This window comes from Ahaetulla prasina, chromosome 8 (genome assembly GCF_028640845.1).
Source record: "Ahaetulla prasina isolate Xishuangbanna chromosome 8, ASM2864084v1, whole genome shotgun sequence".
Lineage (NCBI taxonomy): Eukaryota > Metazoa > Chordata > Lepidosauria > Squamata > Colubridae > Ahaetulla > Ahaetulla prasina.
In genome coordinates this window covers 36404184-36426248 of record NC_080546.1, presented here as the reverse complement: position 1 = coordinate 36426248, position 22065 = coordinate 36404184, and the positions used below count along the sequence as shown (strand labels likewise).

General features: G+C 41.7%; 1 protein-coding gene across 7 annotated transcripts in view; it reads right to left on the bottom strand.

The window, feature by feature from the left end:
- The window catches only part of INPP4B (inositol polyphosphate-4-phosphatase type II B), a 272899-nt gene that overhangs the window by 215546 nt on the left and 35288 nt on the right, over positions 1-22065 (bottom strand). For 6 of the 7 annotated variants that reach the window (XM_058192517.1, XM_058192513.1, XM_058192515.1 and 3 more), the window contains one exon: positions 4208-4272. The gene's annotated coding sequence lies outside the window, so the exon portion shown is untranslated. The remainder of the gene's footprint in view (positions 1-4207; positions 4273-22065) is intronic. The other variant, XM_058192514.1, reaches the window with a different exon arrangement.

Sequence of the window (22065 nt, the reverse complement as noted above, 5' to 3'; positions counted from 1 at the left end):
AGCTTAGCATAAAAGGTGAATTCAGTCAAAGCTACAATTAGTTGCATATAGAAGAAAAAGCCTTATATCTTCTTCCAGTCACACAATACGAGAGGAAAAGCAGATAGAACTCAACTTTATTGATGTGATTACACACTAAATATCATAACTCTTTGAATTTATTGTTCAACATAATCCAGTTTAGAGCTATATAAATGTTTCAACATGCCACTAGCGTTTTTAATTCTAGGAAATCAAAGTACACCTTAAGCTGCTATCCAAATAGATTAAATGACTTTTTAATCTATAAATTCCATATGTTTTTCATAGTATATTATAACAGCTGGCAATCTTTTCATATCTCTTTTGGGGATTACCATGGGAGTTATATTACAACACTTAAAATAAGCCATTATACTTACATTTGTTCTACACACATAGTATATAGTTATTGATTTATGAAACAATGGACTATTTTACTAATACTTTTCTATCAACTATTAATCGTTATAAATAGTTTGATGTGTGCTGCAGCTTATGTCAAGCTTTTTAAATAATTAAAAAGTTATTTTCTGGGGATACATTTTCAACTAGTTACTGGTGAAAGTCAATGGTGAGCAGCTTCATGATGTACTGAAAACATAAAGTAAAACTCAGCTAAAGTTAATTCAGAGTAATGGCAACCTATTATGACATTTGCAGTTTGTAAAAAAATATTTTATAGTAAATGAACAAAATATACAGTTTTAGAATGTTTTTCCTCTATCTGTACAAATAATCAAAAGCGAAGTGTCTAAGCAAAATAAAAATAGCATACACACAAGGAACAAACTGATCTAATAGATCAGTTCTAATTATTACATCATTTGGCTAAAAATTAAGAAACATATACTGCAAGAAACAATAATGCCTATTTTTTTAAAATAACTACAACCTATTAATCACAAGCCTACTGTTAAGTAAAGCCTTACGTGCAGACTTAAAAAGCACTTCCAAATGTATGTTTATTCAGATTACAATGGTTTTAGGACCTCATAATTTCATAGTAAAACCAGAATTAGTATTGCTATTCCTTTTGCTTGTAAAACATCAGTTAGTGTCACTTAACGCAACTCAGTGAACCATTCTGAAATTGAACAAAAGACAGAATGGAATCCCTATAACATGAGAATAGTTCCAGGTTTTATTTTTATTTATTTCATTTATTGATTAAATTTATATACTGTCCATCTCGCTGTTTTGCGGTGGCTCTGGGAAGCATACAATGTAATAAAAAATAGAAATACAGAAAATCATTATAAATATAAAAACAGATTTTAAGGAAACTGTCTTCTATACAGGCTACTTATTTTCCAGCATTCTAAATAGTAAAGGCTCAGGCAAAAAGAGACAAAGTAGAAGAGCTAATAGCAATGGCTATTATGGTGGGACAGGTGGTTCAGGATTCTGAATAGGTATGATAGGAATTCTGCTAAAAACTTCAGGATTCAAGATCAGGACAACGGACAGCAACCCAGCATCTAAGATAAAAACAATGTATATGCCTTCTGGTAAGTCCACCCATTTAGACTCTACAAGTTTTTACAGATTCAGTGGTCTTTTTTTTGAAGACAATAGGAATTGGGCTTGAGGAATAGGAATGTTGATAGAAAATGCTTCTTATAATGTTTCAAATCACTTTTCAAATCTGAAAAGCATTCATACATGGGTAGTTCAGAATATACTCAATTTGAGTTAACTATGGCTAACCAATCTTGCACAAGTGAATATTAACTCTGTATACTCTGCTCTTATAAAATTATGAAGACTAAGGAATTATTCCTGAATGGCCTGGAGGACTTACCAAGTGATACTTTGTTGCGAAGGTTGTAGAGAGTGCTGTGGCGCGACAGCTACCCCAATACCTGGATGAATCCGTCTATCTAGACCCGTTCCAGTCCGGCTTCCGACCCGGATACAGCACGGAGACAGCTTTGGTCGCATTGGTGGATGATCTCTGGAGGGCCAGGGACAGGGGTTATTCCTCTGCCCTGGTCCTATTAGACCTCTCAGCGGCTTTTGATACCATCGACCATGGTATCTTGCTGCGCCGGTTGGGGGGATTGGGAGTGGGAGGCACCGTGTATCGGTGGTTCTCCTCCTATCTCTCTGACGGTCGCAGAGCAGTGTTGACAGGGGGCAGAGGTGGGCGCGAGGTGCCTCACTTGTGGGGTGCCGCGGGGTCGATTCTCTCGCCCTTCTGTTCAACATCTATATGAACCGTTGGGTGAGATCATCAGTGGCTTTGGGGTGAGATACCAGCAGTCGCTGATGACACTCAGCTGTACTTTTCCACCCCGGGCCACCCCAATGAAGTTGTTGAAGTGCTGTCCCGGTGTTTGGAAGCCGTACGGGTCTGGATGGGGAGAAACAGGCTCAAGCTTAATCCCTCCAAGACGGAGTGGCTGTGGATGCCGGCATCCCGATTCAGTCAGCTGCAGCCGCAGCTGACTGTTGAGGCAGTTATTGGCCGCAAAGGATAGGGTGCGCAACTTAGGTGTCCTCCTGGATGAACGGCTGTCGTTTGAAGATCATTTGACGGCCGTCTCCAGGAGGGCCTTCCACCAGGTTCGCCTGGTTCGGCAGTTGCGCCCCTTCCTTGATCGGGATGCCTTGTGCACAGTCACTCATGCGCTCGTTACCTCTCGCTTGGATTATTGTAATGCTCTCTACATGGGGCTCCCCTTGAGGTGCACTCGGAGGCTTCAGTTAGTCCAGAATGCAGCTGCGCGGGTGATAGAGGGAGCTACTCGTAGCTCCCATGTAACACCGCTCCTGCGCAGACTGCACTGGCTACCTGTGGCCTTTCGAGTGCACTTTAAGGTTTTGGTTACGACCTTTAAAGCGCTCCATGGCTTAGGGCCTGGGTACTTACGGGACCGCCTGCTGTTACCTCATGCCTCCCACCGACCCGTACGCTCTCACAGAGAGGGACTTCTCAGGGTGCCGTCCGCCAAGCAATGCCGGCTGGCGGCCCCCAGGGGAAGGTCCTTCTCTGTGGGGCTCCACACTCTGGAGCAGGCTTCCCCGGGTTTACGCCAAATACCTGACCTTCGGACCTTCCACCGCGAACTGAAGACACATCTTTTCATTCGCGCGGGGCTGGCTTGAATTTTATTGGTCTTTTAAATTTCTTAAATTTTTAATATCAATTTTAAATGGGATTTTAGTTTTTTATATATTTTAAAGTTTCGGGCTAATTATAATAAGTTTTTTAATTTACATTTTAAATTGTACATTGTATTGTCTTTTTTACTTCTGTCTGTACACCGCCCTGAGTCCTTCGGGAGAAGGGCGGTATAAAAATCAAATAAAATAAATAAATAAATAAATAAAATAAATACTGGTTGATAATTTCACTGAGGACCTGTATTCATGATGGGCCAGTGATATTATCATACATTCAAAATGCCAGCAGGTTCCCATTCATGGGATTCTGGATGGCATCACACACAGCTTCTTCACCAGCAGACAAAAAGCATGTTTGTCCAGCTTCAACTAATGTATCAGTTGCAGCCTTTCTAAGAGTAAGCTGAAAGTGACACATGCTCTCATAATCTCAAAGGTTTATTTTACAATGAAGTTTTTTGAATGTTTTTCAAAAGGATATCAAGCTTATACAGAGCAATCTACTTGATGACTGATGAAGCCACTCTGTCTAGGTAACAAAAGTTTCATGGATGGTGTTTTTATCAATAGGTTTCTGAATAGAACTGAATGCTAGATTTAACCTGTAAACTCCTACCTGCCTCGGCTCCCTGTTACCTTCAAACCAAATCTGCCTATTCAGTGGCCTCCATCTAAAAAGAGACACTTTGAATTCCTTCTTTGAAGCAACACTGATGGAACTTAAGGTTAGGTTTATCAGGAAATCATTCTTTCTGCAGTGGTCCAACTGCACATGCTTAAAAATAATTCTTACATTTTATTGTGATTTTATAGCTTTTTTATGGAAATAGCTGTGGGGTTGCTTGTTTTATTTTACTGACAAGAACTGTTCAGAATGTCCAAACATACTGTTGAAGATTCTCTCATATTTTATAAAACACCTATAAAGACAAGTGGAAAGCTTTTGGGACAGTGCTGAATCTTTTATTAAGAACAACAAACCAAGTGATAAAAAGGTAAAAAGAAGCAGGTAAATTCAGAGGAAAAGAACAGACATAAACAGATGAGTCACATAAATTACCTTTGTCTTACTTTTCATTAGAAAGATCAGATTTCCTTTCAGATGACACCATTTCTCTTCTGGCTCTGTGTAGAACAAAAACAGTTTCAGTTTGAATAGTCTTTCTGTACTAATTCTTAGAAATAATAAAACTGGAGAATCATTAAAAATATGCTTCATTGGTAGCTGATATGTTAGATTTTTACACAGGCCTTTTATGCAGCAGAATGAATATGACATCCAGTGTAGCAAGATGATATTTCCACTATAATATTTATTATTACTACCATCCCATTCTATAGAACACCAAACAATTATACTTGCAAAATCAGATGACTGTATAGCATTATTTATTTTTAAAAAACCCAAAACCCAAAATTTCTGCCTTTTCTATCCCATAAATAATTATCCATTTTTGCTTTTGAGAGTACCCTATAGGGATTAGGTGCCCTAAACAGAGCCACCGAATGGCTATCAGTGGATGCAATAAGGATGAAGAGATATTGATGCTTTGCCATCCTTATTGAGGTTGTCCCTAATTGGCAAGTAAAGAGCACCTCAGGATCAGCATGCAGAGAGTGACTGTAAAGGAACAATATGATCCAAGGCTTCTGCCACTTATCCATCCCAGGCAGATATTAGGGCCTCAACCAAACTGCCCACCAGAACTTTTGGGCAGGGGTGTCAAACTCACGTCATCACGGCAGTCACGTGATGTATCTGGACTTTTTCCCCCTTCACTAAACCGAGCGTAGGTGTGGCCAGCACATGACACTTCCGGCCTGCAGGTTGGGAGTTTGACAGCCGTGCTCGGGGAATTCCCAAGCTTTCTCTGGAATCCTATTTGATCCATCAATTGCATAGAGCAGGCTGATCAAAAAGGCCCTGTCTCTCTTCAGGAAGGCATGACACCAGCGAGTTGAAAGAAAACCAGAAAGGAATCTGCCCATGGCAATGGACAAATATTAATATACTCCACTATCCGATCACATATCAGTGTTCCTGAGAAAAAACTAAATATGTGTGGTCTGTAGTATAAATTGAATAATCAATGACTCAGGACAGGTCCATGGTTGCCATGGAGGCCATGATGTTCCCTTAAGTCTAACTTCAGTCAGAATGCCTCACATCTGGTTTTGTGTGGAGTAAAACCTATAACAATTCAGGGATGACAACAGCCAGCTACCCCTCTTTCCCATCATGGACTCTTGTTTTGTACAGAGCCTGGACATAATTTCTGAGAGGGTAACCTTTCTTCTAGGCCAAATCAGGTCTCAGTAAAATTTGCCAGATCCATGTTACAATCCAAGATAAAATCATGGATTTTATAGCTGTATGTTATATGTGACTCATATCTATTATATCTATTCACTGACCAAAGAAGAACATTTTCTTCTTGCTTGCAATCAGTAGAAAAATTAGCCAATTTTCATGCAAAGCAAGGCCCCAATAACTTGAATAATAAAATCCTCTAAAATCTAAGTGGAGACACTGGTTTTAAGATTGGGGGAGCTGCCTAACCTTTCTTTCACATATTCGGTTGTGCAACTGCACGTTTGTCCATGGATAACACCTTTAGCTGGGTACCTCTAGCGTCTAACCTCATTAATCTGATTCTACCCTACATTAAAAACCATCTCAGAAAATATGACTATTCTGTTTCTAAATTAAACACAGAAGAAAGATTTTTTTCACCTATATAAAATAATCCAGTTAACAGCCAATAATAGCAAGACTAATCTGCCAGCATGAGCCTAATTCACCACAGCTATGGCAGAAGAGCAATCATTTCAAAGATGTTTAGCAGTACTCAACCATTAGCAAAGAAGAAAATGGATTATACTGAGAAATCTGTGAATAATAAGACTGTAAGCTGACATGAGTTGCCAAACACGTTTGCAGACAATTGCCAATTGCCTGTTATTTTTACTTCTATATTTGCCATTCCTGAATATTCTGCGTATCTCCTTTGCAGATTTCCTTCCTTGTCAAAATCAGATGATGGCCTTCCAGCCACAAAGATCAATTCATTAGTATTTTATTTCATCCAGCTGTTATGCGCTTCATTGATTATAAAAATGTCTGTGACTGTGCTAGTCACATGAAACTATGGAATGTGCTTAGAAAAGTGGGAATCAAAGAACATCTCATTATCCTCATGAGAAATTCATATACAGGTCAAAAAGCCAAATGACAGAGAAATCAAGGCAAAACAGACTGACCTCAGGTTGGTAAATGAGTGAGACAACCTGTATATTCTTTTCTTTATTCAGCTGATATGCTGAGTACCTCTTAAGGGAAACTAGACAGGAAGAAAAGGAATGTGGCTTCAAAACTGGATGAAAAAACATCAATAACCTGCACTATGCTGATACTATTCTAATAATTATATATACACACAAAAATGCAAGGTCTATTAATAAAAGTCAAGAAGCGTAGTAAAAATGGGACTAAAATTAAATATAAAGAAGACCAAACTAATGATAGGAGGTACAACAAACAAGACTTAGAATTGAATATATCAAAGTAGTGGATAACCATTACCAGTAAAAGAAGAAGCAAAAACATCCTGCAAACTAGCACTTGGTAAAGCCGCCAAAAAGGCCTTAAAAAAAAATATTCTCAGGTGCTGTGATGTCTACATTTACAAAGATCTGGATTGCCTCTGCCACTGTATTTCCAGTAACAGATTAGGGAAGTAAAAGTTGGTATTTTGCAATAGGATAGGAAGAGGATTGACACTTTTGAATGCTGATGTCTGAATGCTTTATTTATTGCAGCCCATCTCAAATATATGATTCTGGGAGGCCGTAACAATTAAGAATATAAACAAATAAGCATTAATTTTTTAAAAATAACCCATACAATCCATATCTAAGGCATGTTGTTGTTAGCACTGTCATACTCATCCTAAACAATATATTTCATTTATTGTCTACTTTTATGGATTAGCGTATTGATTTATTGCAAATAAGAACAGCAAAGGCCACAGGATTTTGAATGTTAAATTACACATGAAAATATTTTAAAACAAGGTGCAAACATTGAAGCATTCCTTCCTGTGCAGGTGTTCACAAGACCCTTCAAAGGATGCTTATGACACAGAATGGGGCTACATCGTTTTCTGCTGTTCTCCCTGATTGGGATGGCTAGCAAATAATCCCTTGGATTCTGAAGTTGCTGCCAATATGAGTGTGTCTAGGATTTTATTCTAGGCCCTCAACTACTTAGATGTTGTGACCCAGGCCCAAGTAGGTAGGAATAAACTTAGTCCGTGGAAAAATAAACTTTATTCGAACAGCTGGGAATTACTTCATTCCGTCGTTCAACTCAAAGTAAAACAAATGCCTCCCAAACACAAATTCTTCAGTTATCTCACAAACCTTAGTCCAATTAGGCAAACTGCCAAAGGCCCTTCCTGGCAAATGTCCAGAAGCTACAAAAACAAAGACATATACGAAGCAGAGGACGCAACTACAATGTTGTTTTCCGGCAAGCTGAAACACCGGTGCTGGTCTGTTTTTAACCTTATGGGAGGGGCCAATCATCTCTTGGCCCTACTCCCGAGTTGTCCTCTCTGCTTGAGCTGCTCTTGCCTTTTGGCAGCTCTTCTCATGCGTGCATTAGGAACAGGCTCCTCCTGTTCCTCTGCCTCACTACTCTCAGTCTCTGGAGGCTCTGGAGTCTGCACCTCACTTCCCAATGGCCCTGGCCTCACCTCAGCCTCATCGCTGTCCGTTGCCAGCTCTGTAGGCTGCTGATGGACCACAACATTAGAGATACTGGTTGGCTAGTGTAGTCTTAGATAAGAGAAACCAAAAGTTATGGCAAATCACAATATTGTATGTACCATGCTTTAGCTTGGCTTAAACTGCCTGTTGAACAGCTATACAGAAAATTGAAAGTTACTAGGGATCAGGAGGCATATTTATTACATTTTGGTTGGCTAACATGACTTAGTTTTGGCTAATAAAGCCAGATAAGATTTCTGGAGTCCAGCTGAACTATAAGAGCCTTGAATTAAAAACTAAAGATAATTCTTCAGGGAGGTAGGAAAAGCAATGACAATGACAGAATCAAATGTTATTTCTGCTTTTCATGATAATTTGCAATTATAAAAAAGCATTAGACATTTGCTTTTCACATTTTTCACACTAAATACTTTAAAGCTATGTTCAACTCTGACAAAATTGGATCACATTTTAGAGCTGTATCAGCATTAAGTTTAATTTAAAGTAGTTAAATCTGGTATTAACATTACTGCAAATGTCTTTTTTAGGTTATAAAGATTCTTGTATCTCATAAACATTAGGAAATCTTTCCCTAATCAGCATTTCTTCTTTTTCAGCAATACCAACTTTGCTAATTTAGAGCTGCTATAACAAAAAAAAATGTAGCAAGTAAACAGTTATCTGTCCTTTTCCTCTTCTAGTTTTCAGACATTAAGACTTAAATAGTCAAGGCTAACAATATTTTAAAGTTATTATTTATTTGTAAATGTCTAATAGACATGATAGAAGCATTATCAATTGCAAGAATAGTTGAAGTATCAAACCTTCAACCTCTGGAGATCACTAGAAAGAAAATTTGGAATTTTAGAAAACGTTATCACCGGTTATGCATGCATTGTTCATTATTATTATTATTTACTTTATTTATTAAATATGAAACTCAATCAAATGAAAATTCAAAAATGCATCACAAATACCACTGACTGGTGCTAATGGTTAATATGGATTGCTGCCAGCATCCTAGGTATCAACCAAGTACCTTCTTAAGATGTACAATGCTCCAAATAGCAGTTTTTTGCAGTTCCGCTGGTGTTATTGCAGGAAGCTGCAATTTGTTGATGTATCTTATAAAATTCTTGGACATGGTACCAAGTGCCCCGATGACAATGGGTATCACTGTTACATGATTTTTTTCCTTTCCTTTTTCTTCAACTCTGGCATCTCCTGGTACCACGATGTCAATAAATTGTACATTTCGGTTTTCAACAACTGTGATATCTGGCATGTTGTGTTCCATCATGATGGTGATGATTAGACTATTTCTATTTGTACCCTATGGTCCATTAATCTTACAGCATTTAAGATGGCTAGCGGAAAAATATCAGCGGAGCAATAAGTAGTAAAATCAACAACCTTTTGAAAGGTCTAGCTAAATAAAACTGAAGAGTAGGTAAATAATAATGATATTCATTTGTTAAGATAACCATTGCAAGGTAGTGTTCACATGACAGTAAAAGAAAAATAACTTCACAAGAAATCAGAGTTTCTGTCAGAAGAACGAAGTGCCCAAAACCCATCTTTGAACCTAAAATAATAGAAACCCCTTACTTTTAAATTATTTTTCACAAACACTTTAGACCAGGAGTGTCAAACTCAAGGCCCACAGGGTGCTTAAATCTGGCACGTGGGGCCAGCCTGGAAATAGCAAAGGACTGGCCCATGATGCCATTTTGGCCAGCAGGGTGCTGCAGGAGGCATCCAGCCACGGAAAACTACAATGCTGATCCGGCCTCAAAGATATCCCGTTTGACACCCCTGTCTTAGACTCTACACTACAAACACATATAATACATAACCAACATGGTCACAAGCAAATGTCTTGCTTTATCCCCTCAGAATTGGCCTGCAAATTCCTCACAATAACATCTTAAACCACCAAACCACCACTCCCTCTTCCAGATCATTCCTACTCAAGGGCACAACTGCACTGAATCTCTCAGTCACTCATACTGCCTGCAGAATTGCCACAGCATCCAAGTTATCAAGCAGATTTTCTTTGTTTTTAGCTTTAAGAATGGCCATTTATTCATTAATTATTGTACTTCCATGTTGCTCTATTCAAAATCAGGTCCAAGCATTGAAATTATGCTACTAGCTACTACAGCATCCCAGCTACTATCTTCATTCTATAGCTCAGTGTTTCTCAACCTTGACAACTTTCAGATCTGTGGACTTTAACTCCCAGAATTCCCCAATTAGCCTTGCTAGAAGAGCAACATGGAAGTATGGTAACTAATAAATAAATGTCTTCTCTTAAAGTTAAAAAAGAGGACATCTGCTTGAGAACTTGGATGTTGGTGTAGTTCTAGAGTGGGGTGTCAAATTGGAGGCTCACGGGCCAAATGCATCATGTACAGGCCACACCCACCACAGCAAGGGAGGAAATGTCATGGTACGTCACATGACAGCAACATGACGCCATGAGTTTGACACCCATGTTCTAGAGGCAATATTGTGAGTAACAGAAATTCAGTGCAATTGTACCCTAGAGTAGGCTCAATCTAGATCATTGGTATCAAACTTGCGGCATCACATTGCCGTCAGGTTTCATGATGTTTTTCCCATGAGCTGGGGTGGCTGTGTCCTGCATGTGATGTATTCAGCTCACGGGCTGCCAGTTTGACACCCATGATCTAGATTGTTCTAGGACTAATGCTGAGTTGCACTCAGGTGGCTGCAACTCAGTGTTGAATTTAAAACACAACATCCTGGTTTTGTCACTTAATAAAAACTTTTTTAAATGCTTTTTCAAATCACTCATAGGACAGTTCACATATCAAAAGAAAAGGTGTGATAATACATTTGTGTCCAATTATAATCCTTTGTTCAGTTAAGGAAGTAGCATACAAAAGTGTTCCAATGATGTTACATTCATAGACACTGATACTTTAATAAGTACATTTTCTTTCAATCTGCATATTCTTTAAATTCATATATTACACTTCAGCATCCCATAATCCTGGGATTAAACACTGTGCTTAGTAAGAATGTACAATCTTTTGTTTGGCTTTGCGATTGAAACTTGTAAATTATGGTTTCACACAATTCATAAATCCATGTAAGATGGTTTGCAGCACTTGCAGTTAGGTACCCTTTTTGTGGGTGGGAGCACTAACCACAATTGGGCAGGCAGACATAAAATTATGCATTGCAACATTCAAACATGAACAAAAACAAAAAAATCTCTTTAAACATTTAACTGAATAATTCAAATCCTCAGTGTTTTTCTTTATATATTGGTTAATAACATTATATGCTTCTAAAGTAGCTTCTAAGTTACTAGCAGAATGCCAAAATCAAGAGAACTGGCATTATGTTCTGATGTTGAAGTGCTGGCCTTGTTTGTTCAGTTCAGTGACAGTTATAATAATTGTAAGTTTATCTTCATGGTTCATATGCAAACTGTTTCTACACTTTTCTTCTGTAATATATTCCATCTGTTTCTGTCATTTGCAATTCAACTGTTCAAACAAATGAAAAGAAATGAAGGCTTCTGAAGTAGCAGTGAAATCTCAGGACAGACAGAAAATAGTAATAGGATATTTTAAGTCCCATAAAGGACAAGAGTCATTAAGATAAACAAAAAGGTCTTGCCAGATTGCTATTCCCCACAACGATCACTTCCTCATGATTCATACTAATTTAATTTCTCTGTTCCAAATAGGCGGACAGCAAGAAAAATGAAAGAATTACTGGTTTTACTTTAAAACTGCTTTCTTACATTAGCTGAGTAAAATGAGTCATGCAGTTTTCTAAAAAAAAAACAAAAAACACCATGGTCTTCTATAGAAGAAACTACATGACCTACAATGTTCACAACCAATCAATGCAGTAGCACTAATGATGGATGGTTAGAAAAGAAGAAAGTATGTCTATGGAAAAAGGTAGAACAGATGTTGGTCTTACCTGAACGTCTCTTCCCAGTGCGCTGCTTGGAGAATCCAAGCTTGGATTCTCCAAGCAGCACACTGGAGAAAAATGAATTTTGCAGTAATTGTTTAATCCTTCTTCTTCAATAATGTTATAAAATTTACCTTGGAGAAGGAGAACCATGTTAGTTTATGGTAGCACTTTTTCGAACTACCAGTAATAATTTTATTAAAAGTCTCACAGAATCTTATACCTTTTAATAAAATTTCTTAGTTAGACTCAGAAGGGAACGTTGTCTTACCTGAACGTCCCTTCTTGGAGAGGGGAAAACGGCCGTCAGGAATGGGGTTAATCTCCTCGTTTGCTGATTGGACCGAGTCTTGAAAAATTTGTTGCTTATAGTCCCCGCCTTCTCTTCCCTTCCAGCTTTTTCGGCGAGGATCCAGGCGTAGGCCCTCGTGCAGTACTGAAATGAAAAAGAATTAGCGCACTCCCGCCCCAACCCCCTCTTGGACAGACGCCATGGGTGGGGCTGACGTTCCCTCTCCAAGAAGGGACGTTCAGGTAAGACAACGTTCCCTTCTCCATGTCGGGAAAAGCGGCCGTCAGAATGGGACATACCAAGCTCAATGTCTTACCGGGAGGGAAGATGGCGGTCTGTCATTGTTGAGAAAGGACCGACTGCAGGACCCGTCTGCCAAGCGCGCGTCGGCCGGCGCATAGAGTCCACCGGTAGTGCCGAATAAACGAAGAGGGAGTCGACCAAGTCGCCGCTCTGCAGATCTCATCGATCGATGCCTGGGCGCCCCAAGCAGCCGACGAAGCGGCGCTCCTGGTCGAGTGTGCCGAAATATTGCGAGGTACCGGTAGAGACAGGTTTTCGTAGGCCGTGGCTATCGTAGCCCTGATCCACCTGGCGAGAACCGATTTGGTCACTTTTAAGCCCATAGAAAGTGGTTGGAACGACACAAAGAGGGCCTCCGTTTCTGGAGCGAAGCAATCGATCAATGTATATCTTCAATGCTCTCCTTACGTCCAGAGTATGCCACACTTTCTCTAAGTGATGTCTGGGATTCGGACAGAAGTCAGGTAAAACTATTTCCTGAGCCCTATGAAACTGACTGTTGACTTTAGGGAGAAAGGTAGAGTCCAATCGTAATACCACTCTATCGTTGAAGAACTTGCAGAGATCTTGTCGCACAGACAGGGCCGATAGTTCTGATATCCTGCGGGCCGAGGTAATGGCAATTAGAAAGGCGACTTTGGGTGACAGAAATCGAAGAGATGATTCCTCAACGGTTCAAAGGGTGTCTTGGTCAGGCGTTAAGTACTGCATTCAATCGCCAGGTTGGGAACCGATGAACTACTGGAGGGTTGACATTAGAAGCGCCCCGAAGAAACTGTTGAATGTGAGGTTCTTTTGAGAGAGGAATGAGTGAACCGCATCTCAATATCGAAGAAAGCGCCGCCACCTGTCTTTTGAGTGTGTTGGTTGCTAGCCCGGCATCGAGACCTCGCTGCAGAAAAGCCAGAATGTCTAGAACTGAGGCCTCAGATGCTACTATTCCCTGGGGCGTGCACCAGTCAACAAAGACACGCCAAGTGGCCTCATAAATCCTCTTGGTGGAATCCCTGCGTGAGGCCAGCATAGTTGGGATGGCTTGGCATGGAACCTTTGCTTTAGTCAAGATGCCCCGCTCAATCTCCACACGGCTAGACGTAGCCATTGTGGATCGGGATGTAAAACTGGTCCCTGGTGGAGAGAAACCTGGTCGTCTGGTATCCTCCACGGTTCTCGTATTGAAAGAGACATCAGATCTGCGAACCAGGGTCTCCTGGGCCAGAATGGGGCGACCAATATCAACTCCGCCTTCTCCGTGAGTAGCTTCCTTATCACCCTTGGGATCAGTGGAATTGGCGGAAAGGCATATAGAAGGCCCGGAGGCCACTTGCTGCGGAGGGCATCCACTGCCTCCGCCCCCCGAGAGCGGAATCTCGAAAAGAATCGAGGAACTTGATTGTTGGAGTGGGAGGCAAACAAGTCCACCAGTGGGAGTCCGAAGCGGTTTGTCAACTCCTGGAAGTTCTCTGGGGACAATGACCATTCCGACTGATCGATGGTCTGACGACTGAGGGAGTCTGCCGTGCAGTTGTCTGTTCCCGCAATATGTTCCGCTTTCAAAGAGCGCAAGTGGGATTCGGTCCAATGACCGAGGGAGAGCGCTTCCGTCATAAGCGAGCGAGAATGAGTGCCACCCCACCTGTTTATATGCGCCTTCGCCGTCACGTTGTCCGTGAGTACAAGGACATCCCTGCCCCGGATAAGATCCTTGAATGCCAGAAGAGCCAGACGTATGGCCCGTAACTCCAGAAAATTGATGCCGTAATGGCATTCCGATGGAGACCACTTGCCCTGGGCTAGGTGTTGATCGAGATGTGCTCCCCATCCCGAAAGACTGGCGTCGGTGGAGATGACCACTCTCGCTGGCTCCCTGAAGACTGAGCCTCTGGCTAGCGTCTCCGGATTCCACCAGGCCAAAGAGTCGGCCACTTCCCGTGGAATGGTCACCCGACGTCTTGATGAACTGCGTCGTTTCCTTTGATGTGGCAAGAGGAACCACTGAAGAGGCCGACTATGAAGGCGAGACCAAGGAACAATGTCGTACGCCGAAACCATTTTCCCTAGAAGCTTGGAAAGTTGATCTAATGGAACTGTATGTGACAACCTAGATATACCGGCTAACTCAGCCAAATTAGCCTGACGGTCTGTCGACAAATAAACCATCGATTCACGAGAATCAATTTGCGCCCCTAAATGTGTGATAATGGTAGAAGGAGCTAAGTGACTCTTATCCCAATTAATTGAGAACCCATGTGCTTGTAATATCTCTAAGGTTAAGGCTATATCCCTGTTTGCTGCCTCCTTTGAGGAAGACAAAATGAGAATATCATCTAGGTAAGCCTGAAGTCTAACTGGAAACCCCCTGATATGGGCTAATAGCACAGCCATGACTTTGGTAAAAACCCTGGGGGCCGAAGATAACCCAAAGGGTAGAGCCCTATACTGAAAATGAGCACCCTGAAAGCAAAACCTAAGGAATTTACGGTGATCTTTCCTAATAGGAATGTGCAGATAAGCTTCCGTCAAATCAATGGAAGCCATGTAATCCCCCTGCCGGATGCACTCTAAGATGGAACGTAAGGAGTGCATCTTGAAGCGGTGGTACGCAATGAATTTGTTCAGGGCTTTAAGGTCCAGAATGGCTCTCCATCCCCCCGACGGTTTGCTGACTACGAAGAGTCTGGAATAGAACCCCTGTTTCTGTTGATCAATGGGGACCCTCTGAATGGCCCGGATAGAAAGAAGGTGACTAACCGCCGACTCCACAATGGAAGAGCTGGAAGAGCGGTTAGAAACAGGGCAAGTCAAGAAAACCGTCGGGGGGGTGGAGATGAACTCTAAGGCCAGGCCCTCTCTGATAGTCTGTAGCACCCACTTATCTGAAGTAGACACCTCCCATTGGGAATAAAAATAAGCTAGCCTGCCTCCAATGGGTAGATCCTCTAAGATATTATTTGAAGCGGTTAAATGGTTTCCCCCGTCCCCCCCGAAAGGGTTTACGGGAAGAGAATTTGGACCCTGTTCTGACCTGATCAGATCTCTGTGAGCTCCCTCTGTACGGTGAAAATCTTTGCCGACGCGACCCAGACCCTCCGAATTCCTGGCCACGAAAGGAGGCAGAAGAAGAGGTAGCCGAGGGACGAAAATAAGGTTGTTGTCTCAGTTCGCCTCTGCGCGACAAGGACGGTAGCACCTTTTTCTTATCCTTAGTTTCCACTAGAATAGGGTCAAGAGGAGCTCCAAACAACTTCGAACCTGCGTAAGCGGAAGAAGCCAATCGCCACTTGTTTCTAGTATCTGCCTTCCAATGGCGCAACCATAAAAGCCTCCGGGATGTAACCGTCGACCCAATCGACTTAGCTGAGAACCTGGCTGCATTAAGTGTCGAGTCAGCTGAAAACTCCAAAGCTGCGATGACCTTGTTAAGATCCTGGTGAGCCCTGACGTCCGACGTTGGTAACCGGCCCTGAAGTTGTTTGAGCCACATTATGGATGGTCTATTCAAAAAGGTAGGGGGTATTGAAGACCAGAAGGCCCAGGGTGATGCTTGATGGGACTTAACCAGGGATTGGTCAGCCCTTTTATCTTGGGGACGAAGAGCCTCATTCTCTGGACCCGTCACATGTGACACCGTTGTAAGAGCGACTACTGGAGCATCCACTGTGGGTACTTGAAGAATGTTCTCTAGATCAGGAGCACAGTTATAGAACTTTTGTCTGTGGCGCTGGGAAGAGAACCCGAACTAGGATGAGCCCACTGTCGTTGTACCACATCCACAAACATTTTAGGTGCGGAATGGCCTCTGCCACCACTGTGGGTTCCACAAAGAGATTAGTTGAAGTGATGGGTAAGGATTGCTGATCCGTAGAAGGAGCCTGAAGCCCCCAACCCCGTGGTTGCCAATGCCTTGAATAAAAGGAGCGGAACATGTGGTGTTTAAAAGTCCCACAAATGATGGTTGGTCAGGACCAAGGCCTTCGTCCTCCGACAAAGCCTCTCCAGCGTCCTCTTCTCCGGAAGAAGAGGCTTGGCCCTCCTCTTCCGAGGACTCCTCCTCTGAGGTCTGAACATTGTTGAAGCAGAACATGCAGGTTCCTCTGCCTGTCTTTATGCTGGGGTCTAGAAGTAGATGCCATCTGGGATTCCCGATGCGGGCTTGTGCCAACTCTTGGCGCACGGCCTGTTGAATCATCAGCCCAAAGGACTCAGGAAGTTGAAAACTGGAAGCGTTGGCAAGCCAGATTCCGGCGGAGGCCTAGATGTTTCAGTCTCTATTGACCCAGTTACTGTTTGTCCTGTTATACCCCCTGAGGCCTCTTGAAGATCCATCTGTGACAGAGTACGGAATAATGGGGGGTTTCCCGTCTGAGCCCTATGCGGGGAAAATGATCTATCTGGGGACCAGGCCCCTGAATCCTGCATGGTTTGGATAATGCATTCTGGCTCTAAGGGAGGTGGGATTTTTTCCCCCCCTTGCTTTCTCCCGCTTCTAGGGGAAGCTGACCTGAGGGCCCTCTTGGAAGCTCTAGTAAAGGCCTTTTCTAGAGCCCTATGCGCTTTTCTTCAGCCCTCTCCCTTTTGGCCCTGGGTTTTGATGCTTTCCGCCCCTTGGGAAACCTGAGGTCTGCTGAAGGGCCCTCACCCAGGTCCCCTTGGGCCCGGGCTTCAGGGGATATATCCACCAAATCTGGTTGAGTAATAGTGGCGTCCTCCATTTTGAAAAATTCCCGCCAATTTGCTGCACCGGCCTACTCCCAAGATGGCCACCGAGAAGCCTGCTCTGAGGGAGTTTGCAGGATCAGGGCCCCACTGGCTAATTAATGGTTGCAATGAGCCGGCCACGCTGCTCTGGGGAAGTTTGCAGGATCAGGGCCCCACTGGTTCTTTAATTATTGCAATGAGCCGGCAACGCTGCTCTGGGGGAGTTTGCAGGATCAGGGCTCCACTGGCTCTTTAATGGTTGCAATGAGCCGGCAACGCTCACACAATCCCTTGTTTCAAAGTCTAGCCGCGCTTTCCAAACCAACCTTCCGTTTGCCTGCAGGGCGGGCCGCACGCGTCGTGGCTTCTGGCGCGGCACAGAACTGGCTCCCCTCGGTGATCCGGCACCACTCACGCCGCTTCTTCAGGCGGGGCCAGTAAAACTCCCAGGCAGCGAAAACTCCCAGGCAGCGAACCTCCTGCCGGGAGGGAGCTTCAGGGACCAGCCCGTGAGCCTCTCCGATAGCCGCCTTGACTCTTTGCAGCTGCGGCTTTAGCGCGTCGGGAACCTGCCCGTGAGCGCCTCACAGCTGACCGGCGGGCCGCGAAGCCGCCGCGGCTTCCCCAGCGGCTAGGGAGTCAGACGCTCCTCTTCTCCAGTAACCCCAAAAATATAACGTAAATTAAAAGAAATTAAAATAAATCCACTTGAAGCAACAATTAAACCTCTAGCCCAATAACTAGAGATTTTTAACACACGACTGGTCCGAAGCAAAACCGAGTCGAAAAAGCTGGAAGGGAAGAGAAGGCGGGGACTATAAGCAACAAATTTTTCAAGACTCGGTCCAATCAGCAAACGAGGAGATTAACCCCATTCCTGACGGCCGTTTTCCCCGACATGGAGAACTCCTGATTTTTATACTTAGCTGTGAGCTGTAGTTTGCATTGCCTGATTTGATGATGCAGTCAAAATAGAGATTTTTTTAAAAAATGCAAGCTACAATAGTATCTTTTCTTAAAAGTTTTTTTTCTAGAACAAAAAACAACAACCCACAAACCTCCAGATGATGTTATCCCTTTATGACACCTATAGTTGTTAATGACACTTACTGTATATTGGCTTAACAATGCCTACCAGACTCCATGACTATGAATTCTTCCCTTCCAAGCACACAGGGGTGCTCCATCAACACCAGAACACATTTACTCTTAGGGTCTACTTCTCTGCTCATCATAATTCATCACTATGGCAATAAATCCCATACTCTAATCTTTTGTCCCTGTGATAATAATGGATAACCTCCATTCTTGCCAAATTATATAACTCACTCTCAATCATTCAACCGGGGCACCCCTTAATTGGGCAATTTATTGGAACTGGACATTTTCTGTTTAACCGAATTAGTCTTGATACTACATAGCACAGTAGGAACTGCTTAATGGGAGGGAACCCAAAGGACTGGTGAATAAGTGGAAAACTGTTGGTCTTTAGATCAGTGCTTTCATTGCTGCTGTTTTTGGATTTGGGTCCTTTACTTTACTTCTCTTCCTGTCACCCTCTTTTCAGATAGCATCTCCTGCTTGGCCAATGGAGAAGGAGCTACTGATATATCCTTGCAGCATTACCTTAAGGCTCAATGTTTTGTGCAAAGCAGGGCTGCTATGTTTCCCCAATAGCAGGGAATAACTTTGCATTTAAATTAACAAGCTAGTGTGTTCTGGAAGCATGAACACAGATCATTATATACTGATGTCCCAAGGACAGATCATTTTTTGACAATGACTCACAAGATAAGTCATATTTTACAGACTTTCCTTGTCCTCAATCATCCCCAATGCCACATATAGTTTGATTTATTATTGATACATATGAAACATAATATTAAATATTAATTCTTATTACATAAATAGCATCAAATATAAGGTGAGTACAAGCTTGCATATCAGTCATGCAGAAAAATTAAGGTAAGAAAAAGTAAATAAAAAATAAACAAAATCTATTACGTGTTACCATTCTGTTGCCTTATATCCATAACTTCCCACAAAATTATTTATGAAGTTTTGAATTTGCATTTGATTGATATGCATTAGAATAGGACTGCACCATTTAGAAATGAACAAAAATAACAACATATTTTATTGTAGATTATTAAATTTGTCCATGTAAACTGAGGAAGTTTCCATGTTATGAAGGGCCTTTCAACTTCTCATAAGACAGGCTTGGCCTAATTTTTCATTTTACTAATTACACTTCTGTTGTCAAATATTTGATTCAGTATTTGTTATTATATAAAGTTTTATAATCACTTGATTCTCAAAGTTGTGTAGCATATGTTCACAATCTTCAGTATGCAGGGTGAGAGGCTTAATATGTGCTCTACTGAAGAGGTCCTCAACCTTTACAGCTTGAAGGCCCAGTGGGGGGTGTGGGGAGAGAATGACATACTATTTATTTATTGAATTTACTTCCCTACCTTTTTCTCAGACCTTAAGGGAACATATGAGATGTTTCTCCCAATATCAGTTCTGAATGGTATATTGGTATGAGAGTTATTAGCTTCAAATCACCATATGAACCTCACGGATAATCTAGAACAGGAGTGTCAAACTGGCGACCTGCAGGCCAGATGAGTCATGTGCAGGCCATATCCACTCCAACTCCACAAATGAGAAAACATCGCAAAAGCGAAACATCACCTGACAGCAACATGACGCTGCGAGTTTGACACCCGTGAACTTAGAACCTTAGAATAAGCCTTAGTTATTAGTACATAAATGCCCTTACAAAGACAGATCCTGAATTATAAGTTTAGACTACAGAAGAGAAAATTATTAAATATGAAAAGAAATTATACTGACTCAATTTAATAAATATAACTTAAGTTTTATTAATTTTAATTTCAGATAAAATAAAATTACTTTTTTTTTTCCTAACCACTTTTTCAATGTGACCTCTGGCCAACAATCAAAGGCCCCTAAAATCTGGATACCATATTTTACTGTAAGTAAACATTTAGTTACTTATGTGTTTACATCAACCATTGCAAAATAAACATTTGATTTGAGTAATCTCTGATTGTGGGAATCCATTCTAACAGTATACACTTAAAAAAAACCCTACCATACTGTTATTAAATAGAGTACTGCAAATGGCAGGCTGATATTGCTTTTTCATCATTGCACAGAAATAGAAGGCATTAACAAAATATAATGGAAACAGCACTCAGTAGAATACCAATTTCAGTAGAACACCAATCTCAAAAAAAAAGCAGTGACTGCTTGACATTTTATAACATTTATTCTTTTGAGCCTCAAAAATGAATAGGATCTTCAAACCTGATTCTCAGTTCTTTATACTGTAGGAAATGGTGAGCTCTCAATCCCATATTGCTATAAACAACAATAAAACCAAAAGAAACAATGAACACACAAGGAAAAATACATTCTAGGCAGGTTTCTCATCTCAGCCCTTCAGAGAAGAAGTAAATCCCCATTTCCTCCCGATCAGCTGGGACTTGGGAGGCAGAGACTAAATGGGGGCTGGGCCAGTCAGAATTTTTACTACCGGTTCTCAGAACTACTCAAAATATCCGCTACTGGTTCTCCAGAACTGGTCAGAACCTGCTGAAATTCACCTCTGATTATACTCCTATTCCAACAGCATATAATTTATTCCTTCAATAGAGCAGTAAAATAATAGGTTACACGGGCTTTGGTGTATTTAAAAAGAAACCTACACTTGTCCACTTTTTTACAAAAAATTAACAAGGAATAAGCATTTTCATAAAGGTAAAGGTTTCCCTCGCACATATGTGCTAGTCGTTCCCGACTCTAGGGGATGGTGCTCATCTTTGTTTCAAAGCCAAAGAGCCAGCGCTGTCAGAAGACGTCTCCGTGGTCATGTAGCCGGCATGACTCAATGCCAAAGGCGCACAGAACACTATTACCTTCCCACCAAAGGTGGTCCCTATTTTTCTACTTGCATTTTTTACGTGCTTTCTAACTGCTAGGTTGGCAGAAGCTAGGACAAGTAACGGGAGCTCACCCCATTACGCGGCACTAGGGATTTGAACTGCTGAACTGCCAACCTTTTGATCGACAAGCTCAGCGTCTTACTCACTAAGCCACCACGTCCGTTATTTTCTTAGATAAGCCCAAAACAGATTAAAATGTTCTATAAAGCAATGAAGACCCTGAGAACGGCTACATTCCTTTAAGTCTTTTTTATCTCCCATCCCCCGCCCAAAGGACATAATTATCTGCTTTGCATAGTCTGCTTTTGGATAGTCCTTCATAAAAATATCTCATAAATAACCAAAGACAACTGAACTCCTCAAAACTGAACTACCCTCTGTTGATGTTAGGCTTTTTCCCTTTCTATCACAGCCCTTATCACACTGAGAACAACAATATTCAGTGACAGTTTTTAGTACAGCAGAAACTATCAGGGATAGGAGAATCCCTTTCTATAAGCTGTTTTCCGTTCACAACTTTCACAATGTAAACCAGGGGTCTCCAAACTTGGCAACTTGAAGACTTGTGGACTTCAACTCCCAGAATTCCTCAGCCAGAAGTCCACAAGTCTTCAAGTTGCCATGGTTGGAGACCCCTGATCTAAACTAAAGTTATCAGAGAGCACAAAGAGGTAGGAAAGGAAATCTAAACAGACTATACTTTAACCCTGAATTAGGTAACACGCTACTTGCTTTTGGCTGCTGAGTTCCATTTTAGATCATATATAACCTCTTGCAAACCTCTTGTGAGGTACACAGCAAATATAAATTCACATTAAAATTTTACTTGATTGATACTTAAGCCAATGCATGCTCCTCAAAATAAACTGCAGGTTATGCAGTCATAAATGTTCTTCCACGAGTTTCTGAGTTGACTGCCTT